At 40.2% G+C, this 13,055-nt stretch overlaps 1 protein-coding gene across 1 annotated transcript in view; it reads right to left on the bottom strand.

The window, feature by feature from the left end:
• The window catches only part of lingo1a (leucine rich repeat and Ig domain containing 1a), a 128,819-nt gene extending 116,277 nt beyond the window's left edge, over window positions 1–12,542 (bottom strand). Inside the window, exon 1 of the mRNA XM_019276648.1 lies at window positions 12,175–12,542. The gene's annotated coding sequence lies outside the window, so the exon portion shown is untranslated. The remainder of the gene's footprint in view (window positions 1–12,174) is intronic.
• Between the last annotated feature and the right edge of the window lie 513 nt (window positions 12,543–13,055).

Genomic DNA, 13,055 nt, shown 5'->3' on the forward strand with positions numbered 1-13,055 from the left:
AATAAACCAAAATGATATGGGTGTTTCTGTGGGGAAAGCAAGATGCTGTTTGTATACAGTATATCTCTGTTTTAACATAACAGCTGTCACAAAAATGCTATTCTGTAGCTACATTTAAACGAATAAAGATGACAAGACACCAAAAACAATCACCTTGTAGTTCTGATGCAAAACGTGTACCAAGAATTCTGTGTACGAGGAATAACGCTGTGATTAATGATTTCTTAAAACACGGCTGGCAAAGACAGATCTTATGTCCCCGCTGCAGAAGTGTGTTCGGCGTTACCGGCATGCAATTTGTGCAGCATTTTCTCGTTTCTATGAATCTCAATCACTCTCTGCATTTTTCATTGCACTAACTAAATAAAAACCCAAGGTCATCCTCTGTTTTTCTTTTTACACTGATTGGTTTTAACAGGTCATAATTTTGCAGTGCGGCCTGAATTTCTAATGCCGTAATTTAGGTTGTTGTATCCTGCCTTGTGTACCTTTGCCTGCCTGCCTTCTTTGTATCGTGTTATAATAGAGCCATGAAACAAAAGCCAGTGTGCTCAGTGGAAATTTGAGACAGAGATTAATTTATTAGCCTGGCCTAGAAGAAGTTAGGAGTTGTCAGGAAATGGCAACAAAGAAAAAAAAAATCAAAAATACCTAGGGGGAAATCTCTGGAAATCAATTTCCAGCCAGTTCCTGCTGCAAACTATAAACACTACAGGAGTAGCTGGTTTTGAAAAAGATATCATTACCATTTGAAGACTCTGAGATAATCACTTCTCTAGACTCTTGTAGATAACGACAGAAGTCATTTTAAACAAAGTCAAGAAGTGGCTAATGCATTTTTTTTATAGGGCAAGGAAGATTCATTATCATGCTCAAGTATTTTTCCACATTTGACATCTTTTCACGCCAGTGATGGCATCCACAGTCCCAGTCATATACACGCTACAGTGTCGCCTCCTGTTGTAGCCATTTGTCCACATGTAGTGGCTGCAGCGATTGGTCTGGAGACAGGTACCCTTTAATATGATATAAGTGTATTACAAACTCAGAATCGTACAATTACAGAACGCAAATGACGTGTCTTCTTAGACCTAAGGAGCCTAACTAACCTCAGTGTCCTTTTTTTTGCTCCTTATGTGACTTGGCACACTGTGGACACATTCTGACTTTTACTTCATTCACAATCAGAACATTAATATCTCAGTTACACTACACCCATTTCACAATCTCTTCACATATTTTAGCTGGAGGATGACCAGATAAGGTCAAAAGGCAAAGTTCTGGAAAGTGCTTATTGCTTTGAACAGATGTAGCACTGGAATGTTACAAACACTTGACCAATACTAAAATATGAATTAACCCTTTAAATCCTCTTTCACTTTGAACTGGAAATATAGTCCGATGTGCCTTCAAGTTGTCCTGTTTAAAGGGATTCTGATTGATAACTCACTTACATTACTGTAGGACACTTTAAAGTGACCAAAAAATGGAAATTGTTATGAATATTTTATGATACTATTTAAATTATAAAAGGTTATACTTGCTCTTTTTCTCACACTCTCTGCCACATACACACACACACACACACACACACACACACTAATCCATTGCTGTATCCTCCCATACAGTGCAAGTTAAATTAAGAGCAAAGAGGGGGCACTTCGATTACAGCAGTAAAATGACCCGCTTCACACAAAGTTCACCTCATTTTGGTTGCAAATTAAATGTCGGCTTTGGTTTAGAGAGCTGAGCAGGTGCTTCACAGAATACCAATACACTGTGGCCATTCCTTCACTTCAACTTTGTGACCCTGTGGGGTTGTTTAATGAAATCAAGGTTTTTGCTTTCAATACATTCATTTCAATGAAACACACTGACTTGAATCCTAGAGTGTTGAACAACTTGAATTCTCAAGGTGGATATACACAAACCCATCTCATCACCTTCAATTAGACTGTAGGCGCAATCGTATTTAAATAAATCATCATCATTAGCGGATCATTATTTCATGGCGCCTTCCAAAGCACACTGCAGTATCATTGATAAATACAGTGAATCTACTGTAGCTAAATGGACTGTACTTATATAACACCTTTCTAGTCTTCCGAACACTCAAGGCACTTTTACAGTACATATCTCATTCACCCATTCACACACATTCATACACTGATGGCATTGGCTGCCATGCAAGGTGCCAAGTGCCCCTCAGTTTTAGGAGCTAAGCATCCATACACGTTCAGCCTTCAGCCTTCAGGAGCAATTTTGGGTTCAGTATCTTGCCCGAGGACACTTCGACATGCAGACTGGAGGAGCCGGTGATCGAACTGCCGATCATCTGATAAGTGGATGACCCACTCTACTTCCTGAGCCCTCGAGGGTAGCCACTCTAGGAGAAATATCTCCAATAATTTGGAGTTTATTTTCAAAGAAGTCTGGAAAATTACCCAATCAATCTGTTTTTAACATTTCACAATAACCACACAAATGGAATTGGGTTCTCAATCCCTGGAACTGAAGGACTTCACCATGCTCATCCAATCTGTTGGCAGACTTATCTAGCATGTATTAAATGTTTCCACCACACACCATCACACACAGATCACTAGTTCATCAGCGCTACTTTGCTCTCCGCTCCGAGGGTCTTTTCCAATTTGGCTTTAAGTTTGGAAAGCTCACCTGAGTCTGGCACTCTTAAAGTCATTACGGCAAAGGACTTCAGCTCCAGGGAGCCTTCTGCTTTCTCAACCTCGTCCGTCATAATCTTCTCTTTCTGCTCCAGACAGCGCTCCCTGCTGTAGCAGGTGACAAGTACGCAGTGTTAATGTAATTCTATGTAGATGACTTGTCCCAGGTGGTCATGACACTCATTCACAAACATATGTCATGATTATGGTATGCACACGTGCACACGTGTTGTCAGTGTATGCACATACAGACACACATACAGCATACTGTACTGCAAATGACTGTAAAAAAGTTTGCATCTAAACAGATATAGAATGTTAAAGTACAGAAGCAGTCAGCTGCATTGCATGTAAACAAGGTTGCTGATAAAGTAGCCTACTTTTACTTGTTGCTCACCAACAACAAACTGCATACATATAGCCTAATTTTAGGTTGGTGAGTATCAGCTACAGACTGCATAAACTATCAGGCAAATCTCTCCAGAGCCTCCACCAAAGGAAAGAAAAAAGTTTGCTAGTGAAATCTCTGCAAGAGAGGAGGATATGACAGACTACTCTAGACTAAATTATTATCAAGTGAATAATGTAAATGTGAAGTATACTGCTGAGACATCACGTAATCATAGAGTAAGACACAGTTACACAGTTAGATAAAGCTAAAGTTGCTGAAAAAGACTTCCATGGACAAGCATGACTGCTATGAGGTGATGAAGGTTCGTGTTCAACATTCTGCTCATTGGACACAGGTGGTTTTCTGTTACCGTGGGTAATTAGCCTTCTGCTTAGGTTGAAGCTGAGCTGCACTACAACTTGAAATTAAATGACAATAACAAAGTCCATTAATAACACTGATGAAGGTGTAAGCTGTCCCAACCCAACAGGTACAACAGAACTAATAGGAGAAGCTGGGAGATGTTAAACAAGCACATTCTTACACACCCACACGGTCCTGAAAAGATCTGCACAGTGAGTAAAAAACCTGTGTGTGGGTGGACCAGAGGCTTCAGACAACTGAAACTTCTCCAAATCCATTTTAGTATCTGGTCATGGATGAGGAACAGACTTGCTAAAAAAAAAAAAAAAGAATCAAACAGACTTGGCATGTAAAAGACACCTTTATTGTTTGCATCTGTGGAAAGCGAGCTGAGGATAGATTGAAATTTAAAACATCTGGCCAGTGGCCAATGTAAGCACAGTACAAAGGGAGATGAACTAGTTTGTGTCAGGAAAAAGATGTGGTGTTTTCCTTTAGTCAACAATATTAATTGGCCTTGATGCTTCACTATGCATTAGAGTAACTGAACACACCGGGAACCATGTTAGCAGACAACAGATAGCATAACAAGGTTTCTCAACCTTTTGTGGCCTCACAACATTGAGGTGCCAACATTCTCATGACTTAGACTTTTCATGTCATCATTCATTCGAGTATATTCTTTTATTCTAGGCTCAGCAGCATGGGATCAGTCACAGGCAGCATTATACAATACCTTATGTATGAACTGTACTTTCAATAGAACAATAAAACATCAGTCTTGCAAATCTTTGAGGACATAGTCACAGTGACAAATCCAGTGTGGACACACTGGATCTGAACATGTGCACTGTATACTGAATCTGAATCTGGTTTATATGTATTTGAACCTATTCTGCAGAGTCACAGTGTCCACTGGTCTATTCCAGTGTAATTTTCTGAACAATAATATGATACATTTAGCTGAATAATCAGGATTCAGCGAATGAACCATCTGAAAGGCACGAGCCCGAAGCTCCTGTTCTTTTTTCCTTGACATTTCAAAAGTGCCCTCTTAGAAGGTGCTCATTAGCATTTATGTGTAAGGCTCTTTGTTTATTTATTTAAACCTGGACATCATTTTGCTGAAAGAAACTGCCATGTACAAAAAAAAGCAAAAATAGTTCCAGATGGGAAAATGGCCAGCCAAGATGAGAGAGCACAGTGCTGACCAGAATACTAATGACGACAGAGACCTGGCGAAGAAAAGACAAAGTAAGAAGCTCTTTCTATCACAAAAAACCCTGGGCTGCCTAAAGCTGTTAAAATGCACATATACTGTGACAGTTATTCAGGCCAGCTATCGGCCCCATGGAATATTTTACATCTTCCACATTTACATATTTTGCTGAATATGAACTCTGTGAAGGATGGAAGATGTTTCTGTCCAGGTGGTCAGGTCAGTATATTATTTCACAGCGCTGATGAGATTTTGGACAGATATCTTAGCTGATAGCAATTTTCAAAACAAGACTTTTGCAAAGACTCGTCAGAGAATATTATGATCAGGCCTCTGCTGTCAGTCGGCTGTTTTTTTTTTTTCTCTTCTTGTAGTCAGCACCATCCTACTGGCTCAGCTGCTTGCTCGCTAACAAGCTAAGACACATGCTCATTTGACCATGAATGTGGAAACATACGTCCATCCTGTTTTATGTGCAATTAAAAACAACATCCAGTTCACCATGTAAATTTCTTGGGCCCTTGTTGGACCGTAACAGAATAAGTTACGCTCCCAACACTTCAAATGTGGCTGTATTTGATGCTTTGGGAACCCAGTGCTAATAGGAGGGATTGATATTTATAGTAAAATCTATATTTTCCTCTGGGTGTCTAAAAACAGCTGCAAACCACAAACAATTTACCATACTGGCGTTAGCTTACTGCTCAGTTGAAAATATTGTACCCAAAGAAAGAAAGTGATGTACAGCTAATACAACGTTTATCTTCATTTAATAAAAAAAATTTCCCACCTGTAATGCTCGGCCTTTGCATTAGTGAAAAGGTGTCATCAGAGGCAGTTTCTCAGACGAGGTGCATGTGGGTGCTGGAGATTTTCCACATCTGTTAGGAAATACAATGTGCCACTTGATCCTGTATCAATATGTGATTCAGGACATTTTTGACGGCTACCACAGGTACCTAAATGTCAAAATACGACACTGCAGGCACTCCTGTAGTGTCATGTTTGGATGTGCCTGTGTCGTTTAATGATCTGTGCTGTGCTGTTGAAGTCAGAGCAACAAACTCCACATACTGTATATTGTTCATGTCTTGTGTGAAACCAAAAATAAACACAGACTGAGGATATATAGGTTACATAACTCTAATACAACGTAACACATAACCAAGTACTTGTGGATAAACCTAATAAAACAAAGTGTGACTGTTTCACAACGTTAACTGGTAAGCTTTATTTTGAAAGTTGCATATTTAATAAGAACTTTGCACATTTATTCTTTCTAATTTTAGCACACCCAGAAAGGTTTTAACCAGCTGTGAGTATTTGACGAGTTGTGAAAGATCCAACTGCATATCTGCTGCCAAGTTAGCTACATAACATGCTCTGGCCTTGACATGTAAGTTTAACATGTACTGACTTTATATTTCACAGATACTGGTGAATCCCCCCTTGATTCCTCCTGCTGCGCTTATCCAAATATAGAGCACTGGGTGCATCATCCATGATAATTAGATATATTGGCAGCTTGCTTTAGCCTGTGTTTTCACTCTCAACTGACGCAGATCATAGTGGAGCCTTTAGTACAGTCAGGACTGGGAAACGATCCAGGAACGATGTTCGTGGAAAAGGCACCTCTCCCCCAGCTGTGCTTACGTAATGCACAAGCTTTTTTGAGCCTGAAATTAATCTAAAACAAATAAATACTATAATCATGGTTTAATTATATCTTATTTTTAGTATGTTTCCAAGCAAGCTGTGAGTGTTACAGCTTTTGAAATATTAGTCACAAAGCAGGATTTGTAAGGAGTTCCAGGGCATCAGAGCAACATGCATGCTGGGGGGCCAAGGAAGAGGTCTCAACTAAATGTATTATTATTTTTAATTTACCTCCAACTGGGAGCGTGAGGTAGGCAATAGTAAGATTAAAAAGTGATATCAGCGAGCCAAGAATGCAATATTTTAATGACAACCATTTGTACTTTGCCATTACTGACTCACTGACATTTACCATGCACATGGATCGTGCATACACATGGTCTCAGTTTTCTTCACACATTAAGGCCCACAAATGTCCAAAATAGATAACCTCAGGGTGTTGTGGAAATGTTTTCAATCACATTTTGAGGGTCGAGTGGTACATTGTAATTGTATTTCCATAACGGGCGTGAAAATCTCCAGCACCCAGAAGCACCTCATGCAAAAGCATGTTTGTCCCACACTTTTTGACTAATGCACAAGCGTCATAGTGGAGAAAGTACAATATTTGCAACTGAGCAGGAAGTTTACCCCAGTATGGTAAATATTATTTTTTAGTTTTCAGCTGTTAGACACCCAGAGGGGAATACAGATTTACTATAAATATGAAGCGGCACATCTATTAGCATTGGGCTACAGCTTTACATGTTTAAGATTTGCAGCTAAAAACCACACACACAATCTCTTCACTCACATCCGTTAAAACCCAGGAGCATTTGGACGAACATTTGGGATTCCTCCAATCTGACCTCCCCCTCAACTTCGGTAGGAGGCTCACTACGTGTGCCAGCAATCAAAGAGAATCCATTCAGCTTCAGCCCAGAAGTATTGTTTGTCTTTTCAGCTGTCAATAATGGACTGGCACATACAATTCCAACAAAACCAATAGTTGGGACGAAATGCCAAAGACTGCAAATTGAGAATCAAAGGTGAGGTTGAAATGCATACAAGTACATTTTCAAGAAATGTTCTCCACATTGTGATCAATAAAACCACTCCTTGATTGTGTCCCTAGCAATTACATTAAGCAGGGCATTTTTTAATGGAGGCCAAGATTCATTAAAGAGAGATTAAATTAGGTTATTCATAACTATATTAAACACAATCATCATGCCGCATTTGGAAACAGGCATGGCCACATTGTCATTATTGGATTGAAGGACTGGATTTCCCTTTGCCTGTGTATGCTTTCATGCTTTCACAGCAAACTATTAAGTTTATTTTACACCCTCAAACACAAATAGGTTTGGTGTCGCTGTCGCTTACTCCTTTCTTTTGTGTGATATCCTACTTTTGATACTCTACAGTGTCCATTAAAGGATAAATCACTTGGCTGCACTTGGCTTAAAAATACCCTGATCAGTGTGCAGGAGGTGATTTGCTTCTACTTTCTACAAATTAAATGACCCTTTCCAGTAGGTTCCTTCAGAGGAATCCAGGAACATCTCAAACCCAACAGCTCACCATGTGTGTTAAATAAAGATGGCATTCCACATAGTCAAATGTGTCTCAAAAATGCTTGATTTCTGTAGCTACATCAAATGTTCTAGTCTTATGAGCAGAAAATGCACAGACAAGGGTCCTATGTCCAGTAAAGGTGAATGGATGGGTCATAAAATGATGTCATTTGTTTTGTTTATAAAAGCATTACAATGCATTACAATGATTATATTAAATATGTTCTACTTCATAAATAATGTAGGCATATTGGCCAATCAGTAGTTAATGTCACCTTGTAACTGTTCACTGTCCACTCATCTTAATTCTGAAAATGCTGCAGTGCAGTGGCAAACGCCTTCATTTCCCTAAATTCCCTCTAATCTAATTAGTGGCGTCAGAGAAGTTGCACATGTCACATGAATAATCAAACAAACCATCCAATAGTAGCTGAGCCACTGATTCATTTTAAGTGTATGAATGAACAGATGAATAAATTAATGCATATTCATTATCTGTTGCCCCAAAAAAGTCTGAATAGCATTTGATTTTGCACTTTGAGCAAATGTAAGCAACGTACCCCAAAGAGAAGTAGGGCAACAAAGGAGGCATTTGATATGATTTTGTAGAATAAAAGAATCCACAAAAGTTCAGGGAGGGGTGAAATCTTTTCTGAAATTGTAACGCAGATGTTTACAAGAATTTCCATTGGCCTACTGTAGTAAAGCATCCAAATACAGAAGATAAAAGCAGTTCCTGAATTATTTAAACAATTTGCAATGCATACCGTTAAGATTCACTGGCCAGAAGGAAGTGAAAGAATAATGCTTTCTCATTCTCTGAGTAATGCTACTGACTCTTCCTTTTTAGTGTGAAATAAAATAATGTTTCCGTGATGTGGAAAACCGCTTATAGTGTGTGTCAAATAAAAAGTTATATAAAAAATGTTATAGTGTAGACTGGTCTTCAGGTGGATTATCAATCTCCAATAACAGTGATTTCATTTACACACCATTCAATCTTGAAAAAAGTGCAAATCAAAGTAGCTAAAATCCTTATTAAACAAACATTTTCTTTTTTCCATCCTGGTATTTTTATTTGTGAACAACCCCACTGTCAGTCTGTGAAGGAGTTCCTCAGGGTTCTGTTCTTGGCCTTCCATCATAACAACTGCATATGTCTACATGTTATTTATTCTTTCTTCTCTTTCTGCTTGCTGTCAATAATAGGAGTCCTTTGCAGGTTTGGAATGAATCAAATAATTGTCTAGTCAAATGTCTGAAATCACAATGTTACTGGAAACACTCAGCCACCTGAGCAACCGGGCAAGCCTTAGACTGTTATAGAATTGTGATGCTTTATTTACATAATACACAAAACCAGAAGCCCACAACTGATAATGTATTTCCATATTCACATTCATGTAGATACCCATACTCAAGATAATTCCAGTATGACATTGTATTGGCTTAGTTTACATGAAAATGCTCCTCACCTTCCTTGACAAGCTTTTTATGTGAAGCTGTTAATATTAGAAAGAGACAAGTTGATTCAACTGTGTGGTCATTTTTGAGGAAGCTGTGAGAGGCGTACTTTTTATTGAAGGATACTCACTAGTGAGTTGTTTACATCCATTAGCGGGGCAAAATGAGACCTCAATACAATTCAGTCAAAAGATTAATTTTCTCCCTCTTTATATTAAGGCCTTTTAGCTGCAAGCTGTAAGAATAAAAATGTGGATTTTGGATTTATTAGTGGCAATTAGTAGCTAATATTCCACTTCACTGGTGTCATAGATAGCCATTATGGATTGAAACTGCATTAAAAAATGAATTTACTTTTAACCACAGTGAATTTTTGAGTGTTACATTGTAGGCATTAGAGTGTTTTCGGTAAATATTGGCTGTGGTGTGTCTCGCAAGAGAGCACACTGGGATGAGAGGCTGATATCCACATACCTTCACAATGCTAGTCCACCACTTCGGACACCATTAGCTGTGAATTGCTGTGACAAATTTGCCAACTTCATTTCATGCATCATGGTAAATCACGTAACCACATCAGTAATAACCATTATTCGCTATAACGGCCTTGAGAATAATTGCTTGGAGGTTGAGGGAAAAAATGAGTAGTTAACTTCTAACTCCTCATTTGGAGATGGGCCGTATCGACGCTTCCTGGCTGTGGGTGGAAGGGCATTTCATGGGCACCGTGAGTCATTCTTGGGTGCAAGTCACCCACTTCATGATGAGCTTTGACTGCAGCTGACGAGAGTAAAAATGACTGGCTCGCCACACGGAGGCACATCCTGTTTGTTAGAGTGTGCCTGAGGGAGACTGAGAGGGAAAGAGGGAAGCATCACTTGATACTTACCAAATAAACCAATCAATTAGCAGAACACCTCTGGTTCCAAATACAGGGGATCAGCTCAGAATTTAATAGCGATACATCCTGGGATACCTCCTTTATTCAATCTTTCATCTGCTTTAAAAACCCCATAAAAGCTTCACTAAGTAAAGTCAGATCCATGCTGTTTATTCAAAACCTTTAAATCCATACTGATAGTGCATTAAGAGGTCTCAGCTTGGCTGTAGAAGCTGATAAAGAATTTAAACAAAATAAGCGGTGTCTAGATATGTGATACACTAATGAGACAACCCTGTGCGCTGCATTTAATCCAATCTGCTTGAATATATATTTGCAATTACCATTCCCAATATGACTAAAGCCCTGCAATACAATCACCGAAGACATGAACCGCTGTGGCTGCACCCGTATTTCAATATGCAACAGTATCAGCCAACCTCACCTAAGTGCTGGAAAGGAATTATAAATGAAACAGAACCAGAAGGTCTACCCAAGGTGGAGTAATTTGATTTATCTTTTATTATTTTTCCATCCTCCGGTGTTATCATGGTTTCTTCTCTGAAATGGGAAATGTGATAAATATTGATGTCCTTTACAGGAAATGCAGCCAGGCATGTGTGAGATGCACAGGCCCCGGCCTATCTATCACATGTTTTCCTTCAGAGTGTGGATGTGCGTGTAAACTGACCCTTCCTTTACCAATAGCCTGAGCCTCAGAAAAGGGTTTGCATGCCTAAAAGCTCTTTTCTGAGGCTTGTTAGCACACACTCTCTCCTTCTCTGTCCCGTCTGTCCTCCCATCTCCGTCTTCTTGTCTGTCTTTCATTGCTATTTTCTCCCTCCTTTGCTTTCTCTTCCACTAGGATCTCTCTCCTATTCTCTTCACTGCTCTCTAACCCCCCCTCCCAAATTTCTCTCATATATTCCAACATCTCTCACCATCTTCCTTCTAACAATCTCTCTTTACTGCTCTCCCTGTAGAGTTCATACAGACAAGAGCGAGAGAGGGGGAGAGGGATGAAGAGAGAATTAATATGAAGACAGCAGTTAAGATAAAGGGAAAGAAGCCCCTTCAGCATGCAGAGAGGACCAAAATAGCAACTTCACCTCGTACTTTAAAGTGTGAAAAAAGGTGAAATAAACACGGCATGTTCGAGGTGATTGGCATCGGATATGAATGATAGCAAAAGTCAAACTCTCTTTGAACCTAATGATACTAATAACGGAATGTCTTACTTAATACATGTTCCTCTAATCTGCAAGTCGGCCATCTCTAAACAGTGTCTGACGATGTCTTTACAAGTCTGATCTGTTGTCAAAGGGCCACTTCAGCCACCCCTTCAGCTGAGAAGGTCTCTGTGACAATGTGTATGTGTAGGTATGCAGACAAGCATCCCACCCTTGTTGCATCACACCTCCATATAGGCACACCAAGGACATGTTCTGTTCAAACACAAATTAACACATTTCTCATGCTTCCCGCTCAGGCTGTGAACAGACGGCAGCACACACATGTAAATAAAGTAACTAACCTTCCTGTCAGCATTATCAATAGCGCAAAAAACAACGATATCACTGTCAGGTAGAGCATTCAAAAGTTGTCCCTAAGGAACAGGGAGCTGAAAATAACAGCAGATCAATAGCAAGTACCAAGTGGAGCATTTTTCCCTCCAGCCTCTGACAGCATGAGCAACACTGCTGGTGTCGGCACACATTTCTGTTCCCTGCTTCTTTCCCTGTACACACTCACACACTCCATAGCCAGCCCATCCTCATTTTCTCCCTCTCTCCCTGTCCTAAATAGCTTGCTCTGCTTCATTTAACTGCTCCCCTATCCTATAATGTGTACTGCTTGCACCTGTCAATATGTTACGAGAAGGATACCAGGTAGGAAGTGTAAGAAAAGGAGACGGATAGACAGAAAAAGGGAGGGGGGAGACAGGAGAGAGATATCCTTACCACAGCTGTAACGAAGAGAATCCAGAAATTGCTTGCTTCATTCCACGGAGGCTGCTCATTAAATCCAAGATACTGAGGAAAGGATTGAAGATTCCATAGAGATGCTGCCCCGAGAGGAGGAAAATGAGATTCTTTAAATGGGGAGGATTTTAGAGTGTTGTTAAAAAATGTGGTAAATATGCACAAGGAGAAGGATCTGATCCAAGTCCAGAGCACTTCATGAGTCCTTCCCGTCAGCTGCAGAGCCACACGTGTGTACACACTGACACATGTGGTTCACATGGCAAGGCGCACACACATGCAACCACACATAGGGAGGGTGTATCCTGTGTTAGTCTCAGCTAGGCTGAAAGATTGAGTCGGCAATGAAGGAGGGATGAGATAGAGAGAAAGAGAGACAGAAGGGAGGGGAACAGGGGAAGGGCAGGGGGAGGGAGGAGCCGCAGTATGTGATGAGAGATTGAGAGGGGGAGGGAGGAAGGAGAGGGGAGGGGGAGAGTCTCTCCATCCCTCCTTATTTCTCCCTCAACCTGAACTGCGTAACAGTGGGAGGTAATGAAATTATTTTAACCATATCTCCATCTGAACAGACTGCAGGTGATGCTGAATAGCTAAATAGAGGGATGAAAGCAAACGCCGCAAGAAGCCGACACAATCAGGGCTGTTTGCGTATCTGTGCGCTGAGTAATGCCCCTGTGCTCGTGCACAACATGAAACAGATAAACAAGCTGGAAAGATGGCTGAGAATGATGAGAAAAGGGAGGAGGCTGATGCACAGGGCAGATAGCCAACATCTAAACATGACCTGGATCGGATAGTATCCCGACGGGGTGCGCGTCATCTAACTTTGCAAACGACTACTACAACAAAATATAACATGG

The sequence above is a fragment of the Larimichthys crocea genome, chromosome XVI (assembly GCF_000972845.2).
Source record: "Larimichthys crocea isolate SSNF chromosome XVI, L_crocea_2.0, whole genome shotgun sequence".
Taxonomy (NCBI): domain Eukaryota; kingdom Metazoa; phylum Chordata; class Actinopteri; family Sciaenidae; genus Larimichthys; species Larimichthys crocea.